Source organism: Pistacia vera, unplaced genomic scaffold (genome assembly GCF_008641045.1).
Source record: "Pistacia vera cultivar Batoury unplaced genomic scaffold, PisVer_v2 Contig156, whole genome shotgun sequence".
In the NCBI taxonomy this organism is placed as follows: domain Eukaryota; kingdom Viridiplantae; phylum Streptophyta; class Magnoliopsida; order Sapindales; family Anacardiaceae; genus Pistacia; species Pistacia vera.
This window is the reverse complement of record NW_022195641.1, coordinates 182,689-199,635: the sequence shown is the minus strand read 5'-3', so window position 1 is coordinate 199,635 and position 16,947 is coordinate 182,689. Positions and strand designations below refer to the sequence as shown.

At 37.7% G+C, this 16,947-nt stretch overlaps 2 non-coding genes across 2 annotated transcripts; both read right to left on the bottom strand.

Annotated features, from left to right (window-relative positions):
- Positions 1-1,818: 1,818 nt before the first annotated feature.
- On the bottom strand, positions 1,819-1,925 carry LOC116124798. Its single transcript, XR_004127257.1, has one exon. It is a non-coding gene; the product is annotated as a small nucleolar RNA R71 (small nucleolar RNA).
- Positions 1,926-16,174: 14,249 nt separating this feature from the next.
- On the bottom strand, positions 16,175-16,279 carry LOC116124800. The gene has a single exon (XR_004127259.1). It is a non-coding gene; the product is annotated as a small nucleolar RNA R71 (small nucleolar RNA).
- Positions 16,280-16,947: the final 668 nt, after the last annotated feature.

The following is a 16,947-nucleotide window of genomic DNA, read 5'->3' as shown; positions in this document are numbered from 1 at the left end:
ATTCGAAGCACTATGAAGCTTGTTCCTATTGGAGATCACTAAAGATTGAAGATTCAAGCAAGGAAGCAAGCGGAGGGTAGTTTTGTAATTTCATAATAGTTCAAAAAAGTTCGCCGTGGCGAAGTTCTTTCTTCGCCACAACGATAAACTCTCGGGTTAGATAGTGAATTAGAAGCCAACTCTTCGCCGTGGCAAAGTTTGCAATTTTTCAGTTATTAAAACTGTGCGTTTTAATTGTATTGAGAGAGTCCTAGGGTTGAGGGATCGACTATATAAGTGGGACTTAGTCATTTTAGAAGGCGTTCGACTTTGTTTGGAAAAAGAAGGGAGAAATTTAAGATTGGAAGTCTTTGGGTTCATCAATTAGGGAAGATCTTACTCTCTTTTCGTTATTCCATCATGTTGAATTCTTTGTTTACAGTTTTTATTTTGATTTGCTTTAATTTTAGTATGAACTAACTCACTTTTGGGTTAGGGTTTTGACGTAATTGGGATTTTATTGTCTAATCAATAAATTGATGATGCTTTTACATTCTATTGCATGGATTGTGTAATTACTCTTGTTTTTATTGAAATTACTTGTTGAGCATTATGAGATTGAGAAGTGACTCATGTATTAGCTTCTTAGGGTAATTTCCATTGATTGATTGATTGAACACTAGAGATAGGTTTGAGAGTCAATGAAATCAATTTAGGATTCCATTTAGCTTAACGGACTTGGAACAATTAACCTTCAATTTGTTGGGTGCGGAAGCTTAATAGGGATAAGTAGGAAAACATAGCCTGAGAAGGTATGTTTTGCATGTTAGGGTATCCGATTTATAATCCTTGCATGTGAATGTAAAAGTAACAGAAATCGTAGATTAATTCATAAAATCCTAGTGAAGTCAAAACCCTAACCGCTTTGTTTTAATTGATATTTCTCTTGAATTGATATTGCTTTCATTAGTTAGATTTTAAACTACGTTATGAGTTTTATTTTAACTTTAGCTTGATTTTTCTCCCGCAAATCCAAACACCTTTTGTTTACTCCAACTTGATACAAAACTAGGAAAATCAGTGTTTAACACGCAATCCTCATGGGAACGATACTCTACTTATCACTTTATTACTTTTTGCGACTAGTGCACTTGCTACACATTGCATGTTTGTTAAAACAAAGCATCAAGTTTTTGATGCCGTTGCCGGGGATTAATTTTGTGTTAATATTGAATTTTTCTGGTTTTAGCTAGATTGGAGTTTAATTTTAGTTTTAATTGTTTTCTAGTTTAATTTTGCTGTTTCTTTTCTGATCGCTTGTGATCTCACGCTCTCTTTTTATCTGTGTAGTTTATGCGAAGAGCTAGACGTCATCCATTGGTTCCTATTGATCCAGAGATTGAAAGAACCGCAAGAAGACTTAATAGAAAGAGAAGAGAACGAGAAGCGATAGTTATTGAGATGGCTGAAACCAGAACTTTGAGGGAATTCTCAGTTCCCTCCGTTGATGGTAGTGGTCCAAGTATCACTAGACCACCTGTGCAGGCCAACAATTTTGAAATAAAGTTGGCAATCATCCAAATGATACAATAGTCAGTGCAATTTACGGGAGATCTGAAAGAAGACCCAAATTCACACATTGCAAACTTCTTAGAGATCTGCTAAACCTTCAAATCAAATGGAGTGTCAGACGACGCCATCAGATTAAGATTATTTCTTTTTTCATTAAGGGATAAAGCAAAGGGATGGTTAATGGCATTACTAGCAGGAACAATCACAACCTAGAATGAATTGGCTCAAAAGTTCCTGACTAAATACTTCCCTCCAGCGAAATCTGCAAAGATGAGAAATGATATCACATCATTTCTCCAGGAAGAAAATGAATCACCTTATGAAGCATGGGAGAGATATAAGGAACTATTGAAAAAGTGTCCACACCATGGGTTGCCTATTTGGATGCAAGTCCAAACTTTTTATAATGGGTTGCTAACAAATGTGTAAACAATGGTGCAACAAGTAAAGGAGCATTGGAAAACAAGACACCTAAAGAAGCATATGAGTTACTTGAAGTCCTGGCTAGTAATAACTATCAAAGACCCAATGAAAGAATTCATCCAAAGAAGTCTATAGGTATTCATGAAGTTGATGCTTACACGGCCATTTCAGCCCAACTGATAGCACTTCAGAAACAATTAGGAGGTATGCAAGTAAATTCAATTCAAACACCTCAAGTAACATGTGATTTTTGTGTAGGTAACCATGCGAGCATTGAATGCCAAGTGGGGAACACTTTTGCTTCAGCATCTTCATCATCAGAACAAGTCAATTATTTGGCTGGGAATTAGAGACAACAAAACAATCCTTTCTCCAACACGTACAATCCTGGTTGGAGAAATCATGCAAACTTGTCTTGGGGCAATCAAAACAATCAGAACAATTAGAATCATCAGAATAACCAATGGAATCAAAGAACAATGTCAAACAATCAAGTGGGGGTGAATAATCAACCAGGGGATCAAAGAGTTTCAAAGTTGGAAGATATGTTCGGAAAGTTCATGCAAGAAACCATAGGTTTTATGAATGAGACACAGGCAAATTTTAGAAACCAAGGGACTTCCATTCGAAACTTGGAACTACAGATGGGTCAAATAGCTGAAATGCTGAATAAGCGACCCCAAGGTTCCCTGCCAAGTAACATAGTGACAAATCCACGTGAGCAAGCAAATGCAATAACTTTACAGAGTGAACCATTTTGGAAGAGGTTGATTAAAGAGGAAAAGAAGAGAGCCCACCAAAAGAAAGGGAAGATTCTAATGAAGAAGTCAAAGAAGAAATCATTATTGAGGAAGAGCCGAAGAATCTCCGAGAAGAAGAACAGAAGATGCCAGAGATGCCAAAACAGAAGAAGGAAAAAGTACCATTTCCTGAGATACCACCAGAGTTGGCACATCACACGCCTCCTGTGCCTTTTCCTCAGAGGCTCAGAAAGAAAAATCAGGATAAGCAGTTCACGAAATTCCTTGAGGTATTTAAAAAACTGCATATTAACATTCCTTTTGCAGATGCCTTGCAACAGATGCCGAGCTACGCTAAGTTCCTCAAGGACATTCTAGCAAATAAGAGAAAGTTGGAAAAGGAGGAAACAGTAATGCTTACAGAGGAGTGCAATGCCATTCTACAGAAGAAGCTACCTCTAAAACTAAAGGATCCAAGGAGTTTTACTATCCCATGTGTTATAGGAAATATTGCATTTGATAAAGTTTTGTGTGATCTGGGTGCAAGTATTAATCTAATGCCTTTTTCTGTTTTTAGGAGATTAGGGATTGGTGAAGTGAATGTTAGTAAACGGTCCCGTATACGCAGCGGAAACAAAAATAATATAACTCAGGGATCGTTTACATGAGCCAAGATCAAGGGTATAATTTTACAATTTTATCATAATAAGAATCTGCAGAAATATTAAACATGAGTTAAGAGAAACAAACGCACGTTGGAGGCTCCTCCAAATTTGTCGACGAATGTTTTGGTTATCGATCCAAGTGTAGGATCGAACCTGTGTAGTCCACACGAAGACAATCTCAAAAGAACCAAGAGGGATTTGCTAGATCTCTTTGGCTTCAAGATTAAGAAGAAAACAAAATCATGATTTGTTTTAGGCACAAAAATGTTACTGCGTGGGGTGTATTATCAGAGGGGCTGCTGTGTTTTTCAAAGAAAATCCTATATCATTTAATTAACATTTTTCTTTTTTAGTTAATTAAGTTGCCCTAATCCATGGAATAGGTGGGCTCCAACCCAAACGCCCATGTTGCCAAACACTCCCATTTGATTTATTTATTTTCCATCATTATCTCCATTAAAATCAATAATATATATAAAATATTAACATTTAACAATAATGATAAATATATTAAATATGTGCGAACACACATTTAAACGTAATTTCACTTATTTAATTTTTCTAACAAATTAAATAAAGGCTACACCTCAACGAATTTGTTGCACTGTGAATTACCAAAATACCCTTTCGCCTTAAAAGACGAAAATGCCCTTCTTTCTTCTTGGATCAAATTGTCTTCTATGTGTGTGACCCATAGGCTCCTCATCATATCGGCAGTGATAGTATCACGAATAACACCAATTAATGTCTCACTAATACACGCAAGATTGGCCCCTAGCAAGGCATATGGCCACCCGATAGATTTGGATTCAGCAAAGTAGCTACCGTCAACGATATAGTTACCGTGCAATTCGATCCTTTATCATACGTTATCTCGATGAGATGAAGGCATAGAAATAGTGTCAACCTTCAGTTACTCTCGATATTATGTATTCAGTTTCTAGACCAATGACCCATATCATAAACTGGATAGAGCAACAACTCAATCCCACTGTAGCCACAGTTTTAGTGTCATTGCCATTACTAAATTGCGCCATGAGATAACTTTCTCCCATACCTAGGAGTGATGAATCCTCTGTCAATCCACCATAGTCTTGATACACTTCTTGATATAGCCAATCACACCATATTGACAGCTCTGAAAAGAACTGCATTAGGCTAGTGTCAAACTACACCAATCGGTGCACAAGGCGCTGGTGATCTCAAGTCTAAGGATCACATGCACCACCATTCGTTAGAGGATTTGTTCCATAGACACTGGGGTTACCATCCATATGGAATCCTCTGGTGGGTTTGTCCAGTGAACTTGCTGCGGTGTAATCGCCTACAGCAACCCATGTGTTGCACCAGGTTGTCACCAAACAACCTTGACAAGTGAGATCAGTCATTGCCTTTCGACAGGGTCGTTCAACACTATGATAGGTTTACCGTATTATTTGTGCCCTTACTTCAGAATAATATTGGGGCTACGGACGTTTCTAGAATGGCCACCATATGTGCTCATAGGGTTCTCACTATCAAGATTTGAAACACTTGATACCCTCGTCATGGTTCTACCATTCTAAGGACATATATCAATACATATTGCAATAATAATGATTTACGCGATATAGAATAAAATGCCTTTTTTTATTGATTAATGAACATTATTACAAAGAGTCAATTCCACAATAATTGGTTGGCTCTAGGGCACCTACTCCAACAGTGAAACCGACAACTGTATCATTGTAGCTTGAAAATCGATCCATTAAGCATCCATGGGGCATTGTTGAAGATGTGCTAGTTAAGGTTGACAAAGTCATTTTTCTGGCGGACTTTGTTGTGTTGGATATGGAAGAAGACAAGAAAATTCCTCTCATTTTGGGATGACCATTTCTTGCTACCGGGAGAGCCTTAATTGATGTACAAGGAGGAAAGTTGATCCTAAGGGTCCAACATTTAATGTATTCAAAGCAATGAAATTTCCATCAGATTCATGTTTTAGTGTGGATTTGGTGGATAGACTTGTAGCGGATACCATCAAAGAGAACACCCCTCATTTACCTTTAGAAGCTTGCATTGCCCAATCCAAAACAATTGATGTGGAAGTGCCGAAGAAGAATAAGTGTGCTAGGTCGTTGGAAGCACTCCAACTGATAGAAACAACCCAAGATCCAGAATTTGAAGAGTTTGACATAGAAAAAAAGAACGAAAAGGCAAAAACGGAGGAACCTCCTAAGCTTAAACTAAAGCCTTTACCATCTCACCTTAAATATGTGTATCTTGGTGAATCAGAAAGCTTTCCGGTGATCATCAGTGCAAAGCTGAATAAAGTGGAGGAAGAGAGATTGGTTCGATTATTACGAGAGCATAAATCAGCCATTGGATGGACCATTTCCAACATTAAAGGCATTTCTCCTTCTCTTTGTATGCACAAGATACTCATGGAAGATGATTTCAAGCCTAGAGTGTGACCACAACAGAGATTGAATCCTTCTATGAAGGAAGTGGTGAGAAAGGAAGTGGTAAAGCTCTTAGATGCGGATATCATCTACCCTATTTCAGATAGTCCTTGGGTGAGCCCGGTGCAAGTGGTTCCAAAGAAAGGAGGTGTCATGGTAATAAAGAACGAAAGCAATGAATTGATACCGACTAGGACAGCCATGGGTTGGAAAGTGTGTATCGACTACAGAAAGTTGAATGAAGCGACAAGAAATGATCACTTTCCACTTCCTTTCATCGATCAAATGTTGGAAAGACTGGCGAGACATGCTTATTATTGTTTCCTAGATGGCTTTTCAGGTTATAATCAAATTGCCATTGCTCAAGAGAAGATGACATTCACTTGTCCTTATGGTACCTTTGCTTACAGAAGGATGCCTTTTGGGTTGTGCAATGCATCGGCCACATTCCAGCGATGCATGATGTCAATTTTTGGTGACATGGTGGAGCGGTTCATAAAAGTCTTCATGGATGACTTCTCTGTTTTCGGTTCTTCTTTTGATAATTGCCTATCTAACCTTTTATTTATTTTGCAGCGATGTCGGGATACAAATTTGGTGCTCAATTGGGAGAAATGTCACTTCATGGTTCAAGAAGGAATAGTACTCGGTCACCGAATTTCAAAGGATGGCATTGAAGTGGATCGAGCAAAAACGGAAGTGATTGAGAAGTCGCCACCACCAGCAAATGTTAAAGCAGTCCGGAGTTTCCTGGGGCATGCGGGGTTCTATAGAAGATTTATAAAGGATTTCTCTAAAATCTCTAAACCTCTTTGCAATTTGTTGATAAAAGATGCTTCTTTTGATTTTAATGATAAATGCATGCGTGCTTTTCAAAGTCTTAAGAAATTATTAGTGTCTGCATCCATTATTATAGTTCCCAATTGGGAACTCCCATTTGAATTGATGTGTGATGCTAGTGATGTTGCATTAGGAGTAGTTTTAGGATAGCGACAGAATAAGATTTTGCATGTAATTCAGTATGCTAGCATGACACTAACCAATGCATAGTTGAATTACACTACTACTGAAAAAGAGCTTTTAGCTGTCATTTTTGCATTTGACAAATTTCGGTCTTATTTGCTAGGTATTAAGGTGATTGTCTACATAGACCATTCAGCACTCAAGCACCTACTGGCAAAACAAGAAGCAAAACCCAGGCTGATTAGATGGATCCTACTGTTGCAAGAGTTCGAATTAGAAATTCGAGACAAAAAAATGATCATAAAATGTGGTGGCAGATCATCTATCAAGGATTGAATGACCGAATCAGGGAAGTGAAAAGGAAACTCAAATCAAGGAGACATTCCTGGATGAGAAACTTATGAGAGTTGAAAAAGCACCTTGGTATGCAAATTTTGCAAATTACTTATCATCTAGAGTGCTCCCAAATGGCATGACTTTCCAACAGAAGAGTAAATTTTTCTCTGACTTAAAGTTCTATTTCTAGGAAGAACTATTTCTGTATAAACACTGTGCCGATCAGAAGATATGTAGATATGTCCCGGAAGAGGAGATAGAGAGTATTTTAAGGCATTGCCATGAGAAGGAAGTTGGTGGTCACTTTGGAGGGACTAGAACAACAGCCAAGGTCCTTCAATCTGAATTCTATTGGCCAACTCTATTCAAAGATGCTTTCCAGGTGGTTCAGGAATGTGACCAATGTCAACGGAGTGGAAATATTTCAAGGAGAGATGAGATGCCATTGAATAACATTCTAGTTGTTGAACTTTTTTATGTGTGGGGGATTGACTTCATGGGCCCTTTCCTGAATTCATATGGAAATGTGTACATCTTGGTGGCTGTGGACTATGTGTCGAAATGGGTGGAAGCAATTGCATTACCATCCAATAATGCCAAAGTGGTGGTTAACTTTGTGAGGAAGAACATTTTCTCAAGATTTGGAGTACCACGGGCAATCATCAGTGATGGGGGATCTCATTTTTGCAATAGGCAATTTGTTGCTCTCCTGGGAAAATATGAAGTGAAACATAGAGTGGCTACACCATACCATCCTCAGACCAATGGGCAAGTGGAACTGTCAAACAGAGAGCTGAAAAAATTTTTAGGGAAGACAGTTAATGTGTCCAGGAATGACTGGTCACAGAAGTTAGATGATGCATTATGGGCATACCGCACTGTATTAAAGACTCTAATTGGTATGTCTCCGTCCCAGTTGGTATATGGGAAGGCATGTCACTTGCTGGTGGAACTCGAGCATCAGGCATATTGGGCAGTCAAGTAGCTAAACACGGATTTACAAGCTAATGGGGAGGAAAGGATGCTGAAATTGAATGAACTTGACGAGTTTCATCATGAAGCTTATAAGAATGCCCATATTTACAAAGAAAAGACCAAGATGTGGCATTTCAAGCATATCACGAAGAAAAACTTTGAAGTGGGTCAAAAAGTTTTGTTGTACAATTCTAAACTTAGGCTCTTTCCTGGAAAACTTAAGTCTAGATGGTCCGGACCCTTCATAGTTACAGAAGTCTACCCATACAGGGCTGTGGAGATTTCACATGAAGAAAAGGGGACATTTAAGGTTAATTGGCAGCGATTGAAGCCATACATTGATGGGGCGTTGAGTTGCAAGTCACTACCCGTCAAACTCGACATTCCAGAATGAGGACTTGAAAAAGTCGAGCTTCCGACTATAAACAAACGCTTCTTGGTAGGCAACCCAAGTGTTCTCATATTTTTTAGTTGTTTTAAATTCGTTTATATGTTTTATGACTTAGGAAATAGTTTAATTTCGTTTGTTCTTGTTGTTTCAGGTGAATGATCAAAATGTGGCAAAAATTGGAATTCTGCCCAAAATTGGACTTAATGGAATTCCAGATTTCACCGCGGCGAAGTTTATTTTACATCGCAACGTTGTACTCACTGCCAAAGTTCATAGTGGCAAGAAATTTCCTTCGCCACAGTATCGAACGTATCAAACAAATGGTTCAAGAACTTCGTTGCGGCGAAGTTTATTCTTTGTCGCGGCAAAGTCTGCTTTCTATATAAACTAGCGATGACTCTTCATTTTTCGTGAAAACTTCCAAGAACCAAACATTTCCACCTTCAATCCAGAGTGTTTCCAGTGAATATTCTTCCCACTACTCCACTCCTTAATCCTCATAAACACTAAATCATCTCAATTTTTCAAGGATTGAGCAAAAATTCGCGAAAAACCCTAGGTTTACTAGAAATTGGGGATCTTTAAATTTGGGCAGAAATTGGCGAAATCAAGGGTGAATCTGAGGTGGACAAGGTACGACTTAGTATTTCTAGTGTTGATTTTAATCAAATTTTAGTTGTACTTGCTTTATGAATTGATTGAAGTTTTGAGCTTGATTTTGGTGCGACTTGTGAGTTGATTTTGGGTTGGAATTTGTGGAGTTTGATTTGTGTGTATTGAGGAAGAGTGGGTTTGTGATTTCGAAATTGTTTTGATTGAGTTTGGAAGAGTGGGAATTTTGGGGTGTAAGTGTAAGTTTTGAAACTTTAGGGTGAATTGAGGAAGTGATTGTGGGTTTTGAAAGTGTGCTTTAGTGTTGAATTTTGGGAGTTGAATTACTGAATTTTAGTGGTAGATTTGAGTGAACATAATTGAAAGCCGAAATGCCGCTCAAAACGGCTGCCAGGGGTAAAGGAAAACAAGTCGACAATAGATTTGTGAATGAGAAGGCTAGGCAGTGTTACGAAGGCGCAATTAAAAGAAAAGACAAAGGTTTTATTGCCAAGAGAGGATTGACACAGTCAATAGAAAAGCTTGGATTCAAGGGAGAGGATGGGATATCTTTCTGCGTGAACCAAAGCACTTAGCCATAGAGCTAATCATAAGAGAGTTTTATGCAAACTTCCCTGAGTGTGAGCCCGGGCATGTATATGTGAGGGATGTCCAGGTGGAAATTAGTGCAAAGATTATCAATGAATTTTACAAGATTGATCAAATTGACCGTGATCAGTATGTAGAATTCAAAAAGAAGGAGATTAACCAGGATGAGATTCTGAAGGTTATTGCAAAGCCAAGTACCTCTTGGGAAATTTCAAAGAAGGGAAGGAGAAGCATAAAAGGAACTAATTTGATTCCCATGGGTAGATTGTGGCAGTACTTTGTCTGTTCGAGGATGGTTCCGAAAATGCACTATAATAAAGTGGTTTTTGAGCAAGCAGTTTTACTTTTGCCATTGCCACTGGAAAGAAAATGGATATGGGGAATATAAAAATGGAGAGTATATGGCATGCAGCTAAACCAGGGCGAGGGAGCTTTGCCTTCCCACATCTCATCACTGAGATTTGCACTCGAGCGGGAGTAAAGAAGGCAGATGATGAACCACTTCTTCATCCTGCCCCAGCCCTCGATCAAAGCTATTATTTCAAGCTCCTAGAGCATCCTCCCAGCAAAGGAACCAGCTTCAACTCGAAAAGACCAAGAACCCCAACAACGGCCACAACATCCAGTTCAACATCCACGACAAGGGAGCTATTGCAACAAATTTTGGATAAGGTGAATAGGATGGAACGACGTCAAGATTGGATGGCAGGGCAGACCCGAATGATCTATGAGATGCAATACAACCGCTGCACCAATCTGGGCATTGATGTTTCAAACTTCCAATGGCAAGATTGGCAAAAGGAGGAAAAAGATGATGCCATGGAAGAAGATGATGGCGTCGAAGGAGAAGAGGAAAACGACGAATGAAGCCTAAAACACTTGTTTTTCTATTTTCTGTTTTCATTTGTTTTTGTTTTTGTTTTGTACATTGGAACCAATTTTCCTTTGTTAGATTGTTAAGGGTGAGATTAGGTTGTAATTTTTTCGTATTATTCAGTGGAGATTTCTAACACAATGGGCACCATAGATTTTCATTTGTTTTACAGATGATGATGATGAGGAAGCAAAGATGGGTGTGCATGATGTTGAAAGAAAATCAGCCTTCACGGATTAATGAGGGAACTATCTCGTACCCTTTAATTATGCTTTTCTATTCCTGGGATGTGCATGATGTGACATTGGGGACAATGTCATTTTAAGTTTGGGGGTAGGAAAATTTGAAATTTTGTTTTGTGTTTAGTTTGTTTTTATGTTTTGTATTGTTGTTGCCAATGATGAATTGCATAAGTCTATGATGAGGATAGGATTGTTGAGATTTTATTTATGGAAAATGTTAAGCATTGCTTCAAGTTTAGGTTGGTTGATTAGCTTTTCTTTTCTAGAGGTTTGTTGAGTGGTTCAACCACCATTTTCATTATTTCGACATGCTTAGAAACATTTTATGTGGTTAGGTGAAGTCTTGATAATGTTGGTGGACTCTAGAACCTAGATGAGAAGTGCTTGAGGCGAAATTCTAGGAATAGACATTATTGAGGAAATGATTTAGGCAATTTTTTGGAACGTTTGAGCCTTTCCAACCGACCATGAATAAATTTTTCCCTAGTCACCCATTTGAGCCTTATGAGATTATCATTACCTTATCTTCCTTGCAAACCAAAAATGGTCTAATCATTATACCCTAAACACGTTTCACACCCTTTAAGAGAATTTTGGACCTAATGTATGCCACAAAAGAGCTTGGGGAGTTGTGTGAGAATTTAACGAACCAAAACCTTAAGTTTGGGGGTCGCAAAAGGGGCGGGAAGAAGGGGTAATTGACCTCAATAAATTGATGTTGCCTTTAAAAAAAAAAATATACGAAATAAAGATAAAAAGAAATAGAGAATTGAGAGTTTCATTTCAGAATCAAAAATAAGAATTACACATGTTGAGGGTTATAAAATGGTTGACACCTTGATTGGTGGTTGAGAAAGAAAGCGGAGATTGATGTAGCTCTTAGTGTTTGCATGAAGAAAATCGAGTTCTCTTACTTTGTTTTTCTTATCCTTTTCTTTGGAGCCCACTAACCGAGCCTAACGTTACAAGCCTGTAAAGACCTTTTGATCCTTAGTGATGTCTAGTCTGTATTAGTGGAGAGCAGTTCGATACTTAGGCTTATGAAGTCTACCACCATTTGATAAACTTTGCATTTCTGCATAAAATAATCTGGGAAGTTGGAAGGTGGACTGAAGTGGGGATTACCTACTCAGGAGGCCGATAGAGAAAGATAGTCAATCAACTTATAACTTCTTGGAGTGTTAAGCATTTTCCAGTAATAATGTTTCAACAATTTTTTAGACTTGTATAAATTCTAGGCATTTCTTCGTGTTTGGTTTTGATTCTAAATTCTCTCATTTCATTTTCAATTTTGTTGTCTTTTTTTGTTTGTTAGTTGTTCTTCTTTAGTCGAATTTTGTACCTGATACTCAAGGATGAGCATGTCTTAAGTTTGGGGGCATTTGATAATCCTAGGATTATACTGTTTTATCTAGGCTTTTTGGCCTGATTTTGGATACTTCTTCTTTCGTTTTGCCTAAATTGCAACTTAATTTCATATATTTTATGTTTCAAGCCAAAACATGCAGTTAGAGCAAATACTAAGCGGAATTGAGTTTTTAGACCCAGAAGTAGCGAATCTTAGGATTCGGGGAAGTTCTGATGTGGATTCGAAGCACTATGAAGCTTGTTCCTATTGGAGATCACTAAAGATTGAAGATTCAAGCAAGGAAGCAAGCAGGGGGTAGTTTCATAATTTCATAATAGTTTAGAAAAGTTTGCCATAGCGAAGTTCTTTCTTCATCGCAGCGATAAACTCTCGAGTCAGATAGTGAATTAGAAGCCAACTCTTCACCGCAGTGAAGTCTGCAATTTTCAGTTATTAAAACTGTGCGTTTTAATTGTATTGAGAGAGTCTTAGGGTTAAGGGATCGACTATATAAGTGGGACTTGGTCATTTTAGAAGGGGTTTGACTTTGTTTGGAAAAAGAAGAGAGAAATTGAAGATTGGAAGTCTTTGGGTTCATCAATTAGGGAAGATCTTACTCTCTTTTCGTTATTCCATCATGTTGAATTCTTTGTTTACAGTTTTTATTTTAATTTGCTTTAATTTTAGTATGAACTAACTCACTTTTGGGTTAGGGTTTTGAGGTAATTGGGATTTTAATGTCTAATCAATAAATTGATATTGCTTTTACATTCTATTGCATGGATTGTGTAATTACTCTTGTTTTTATTGAAATTACTTGTGGAGCACGATGAGATTAAGAAGTGACTCATGTATTAGCTTCTTAGGGTAATTGCCATTGATTGATTGAACGCTAGAGATAGGTTTGAGAGTCAATGAAATCAATTTGGGATTCCATTTAGCTTAATGGACTTGGAACTATTAACCTTCAATTTGTTAGGAGCGGAAGCTTAATAGGGATAAATAGGAAAGCATAGCCTGAGAAGGTATGTTTTGTATGTTAGGGTATCTGATTTATAATCCTTGAATGTGAATGTAGAAGTAACAGAAATCGTAGATTAATTCATAAAATCCTAGTGAAGTCAAAACCCTAACCGCTTTGTTTTAATTGATATTTCTCTTGAATTGATATTGCTTTCATTAGTTAGATTTTAAACTACGTTGTGAGTTTTGTTTTAACTTTAGCTTGATTTTTCTCCCGCAAATCCAAACACCTTTCATTTACTCCAACTTGATACAAAACTAGAAAATCAGTGCTTAACACGCAATCCTTGTGGGAACGATACTCTACTTGTCACTTTATTACTTTTTGCAACTAGTGCACTTGCTACACATTGGATGTTTGTTAAAACAAAGCATCAATCACAACTTCTCAAGAGGTAATGCCAACAAAACCTTATTCATAAAGCATGAAAGTGGTGAGTTTTTATGTGCTCAAATTTATGTGGATGATATAGTGTTTGGTTCTACTTCTCATACTCAATTAAAAAAGTTTATTGCACTAATGAAAGATGAATTTGAGATGAGCATGGTAGGAGAGCTAAACATGTTTCTTGGCCTTCAAATCAAACAAATTGATTGTGGCATGTTTGTCTCTTAGTCCAAGTATGCCAAAAACATGCTCAAGAGATTCAATCTCAAAATTGCCAAGTATGCTAACACTCCAATGAGCTCTACCCTAAAACTTTCCAAGGATGAAAAGGGTAAAAAGGTTGGCAGCAAGTTTTTTAGAAGCATGATAGGAAGTTTGTTATACTTGACGGCAAGTAGGCCTGATTTGTGCTCTAATGTAAGTGTGTGTGTGCTAGGTTTCTATCTAATCCAACTAAGCTCTATCTCAAAGCTATGAAAAAGATTACGAAATATGTTGTTGGAACATCTGATTTTGGACTTTGGTTTTCTTATGATTCTAATCCTATGCTTGTGGGCTTTAATGATACTGATTGGGCAAGGAGCTTGGATGATAGAAAAAACACATCTGGGAGATGCGTCTTTCTCAGCAACAACTTGATCACTTGGTACAACAAGAAACAAAATTCAATCTTGCTTTCCACAGCCGAAGCTGGATATATTGATGCAAGGAGCTATTGTACACAAGTTCCATGGTTAAAACAAATGCTAAGTGATTATGGATTAGATCAAGAATGCATAACTGTTTTTTGTGATAACACAAGTGCAATAAACATCTCTAAAAATCCAGTTCATCATTCTAGGACCAAAACACATTAACATTAGGGATCGTTTTATAAGAGACTTAGTTGATGAGAAAGTGATTGATAATCCGAGGATTATACTATTTGAATTAGCTTTTAGCCCGATTTTAGAACTTCTTAGTCTATTTTTGCCTGAATTGATACTTATTCCTTACATTTCGTGTTTCAAGTTAAAAATGGAAATTTTGAGCAAATAAAGGCAGATTTGGAGTTTTTGGCCTCAGAAACAAGCGGAGGCAATTCTAGAATTTTAATTCTTCAGGAAGCTTCGCCGCGGCAAGGTTCGTTATTTTGGGAGGCAGCTCATGGAAGGAGAAGATTATTGAAGATTTGGGCTTCAAATTAGAGAAGATTTATCCATCTTTTGCTTGTTTTTCAATGATGATTGATTCAGTTGTTTTGTTATTTTATTTCGTTTTTGAGTATGAACTGAGTTGTTTAGCTAGGGTTTGATGTAACCTTGTACAATGATTCAAATTTATATGAATGATTTACTTTAGTTTTAATTTCATGATTGAGCGTTTTCTCTTTGCTTAGTGACTTTGGATGCTTGATCCCCATTCAAACGTGTGTTGTTCACAATAAGACTGAGAAGTGATTTGTGATTGTGCCTCTTGGGATAAATACCGTAGATTAAGCAAACGCTAGAGATAGGTTTAGCGATCTATGAAATCTAGATAGTATTCCATAAAGCTTAAAAGACTTTGAACTATTAACTTCATTTTTGTGGGTGCGGAAGCTTAATAGGGATAAGTAGGGAAATGTAGCCTGAGAAGGTATGTTTTACAACTTAGGGAATTCGATTTTCAATCAAGGAATTAGAACTTGGATATAGATTCTATGATTTGGGTTAGCGTATCTAGGTGAAATCAACACCCTAGCATTTTTTAGCATTGTTTAATTAGTTAAGTGTGTGTTTTGCTTTAATTTCATTATCATTCACTTATATTTTGTTAATTTGTATTTTGTTTGTTAATTTTCCATCAATCCAATTTATTGTGCTTCAATTAGGACTAAAACTAGAGAAATCGTACTTAGTAACACTATCCTTGTGGGATGATACTCACTCATCACTTTATTACTTTGTGCGACTAGTGCACTTGCTATTTATGCATGTTGTAGTTACAACGCATCAAGTTTTTGGCGCTGTTGCCGGGGATTGAGTTTTAAGTTAACATTGAGTTTTTCTATAGTTAGCTAGATTGAAGTTTTAATTTTTGTTTTAAATTTTCAGTTGGTTTGTGATTTCACTTCCTTTCATTAATTCTGTGTAGTTTATGCGAAGAGCAAGACGTCAGCCAGTGGTTCCTGTTGATCTTGAGATTGAGAAACCACCAGACAACTTAACAAGAGAGAGAAGAAAAGAGGACATAGTGGTTGAAACAGAAGAGACAGTTGTTGAAATGGCAGAACCAGAAAATAGGACATTAAGGGAATTCTCAGTTCCCACGGTTAATGGCAGTGGGTCTACTATTACTAGGCCTATGGTGCAAGCTAACAACTTGAGATTAAGCCGACAATCATTCAGATGATCCGTAGTCGGTAGTTTAATGGTGATTTAAAGAAGATCGAATCAGCATATTGCAACTCTTGAAATTTGTGACACCTTCAAGTCGAACGAGTGTCAGATAACGCCATTAGGTTAGGTTATTCCATTCTCATTGGGGATAAAGCTAAGGGGTGGTTAATGGCACACCAGCAGGGACTATCACAACTTGGAATGATCTAGCACAGAAGTTCCTGACTAAGTTCTTTCCTCCAGCAAAATCAGCAAAACTGAGAATGATATCACATCATTTCTACAAGAGGAATCCGAGTCATTGTATGAGGCTTGGGAGAGGTACAAGGAATTGATGAGAAATGTCCACACCATGGGTTGCCAGTTTGGCTTCAAGTCCAAACTTTCTACAATGGACTGATAGGTAACGTGCAAACCATGGTGGATGCAACTCGGGAGAAGCTTTGCAGAATAAGACTCTAGAGGGACTTATGAGTTGCTTGAGGTTTTGGCAAGCAACAACTATCAAAGACCAAATGAGGAGCATAACCAAAAATTTGCGGGTCTTCATGAAGTTGATGCTTTCACAGCCATCTCAGCCCAACTCACGGCACTTCAAAAGCAGTTGGGAGATGCAGGTAAACTCTATTCAAGCACCTCAACTAACTTGTGATTTTTGTGCAGGAAACCATGTGAGCATGAGTGTCAGTGGGGAACACATTTGCTTTGTCATCTTCATCATCGGAGCAAGTGAACTACTTGGCAGGAAATCAGAGGCAACCAAACAATCCGTATTCCAATGCGTACAATCCGGGGTGAGAAATCACCAAATCTGGCTTGGGGCAATCAGAACCAGCAAAATAATCAATGGAACCAAAGACATGCTAAATAACCAACCAGGGTGAATAATCAACTGGGAGATCCAAGAGTGACAAAGTTGGAAGACATGTTTGGGAAATTTATGCAGGAGACCACGGGATTTATGAATGAGACGAGGACGATTTCAGATCAAGGGCGTCCATTCGGAATCTTGAGGTACAGATGAGCC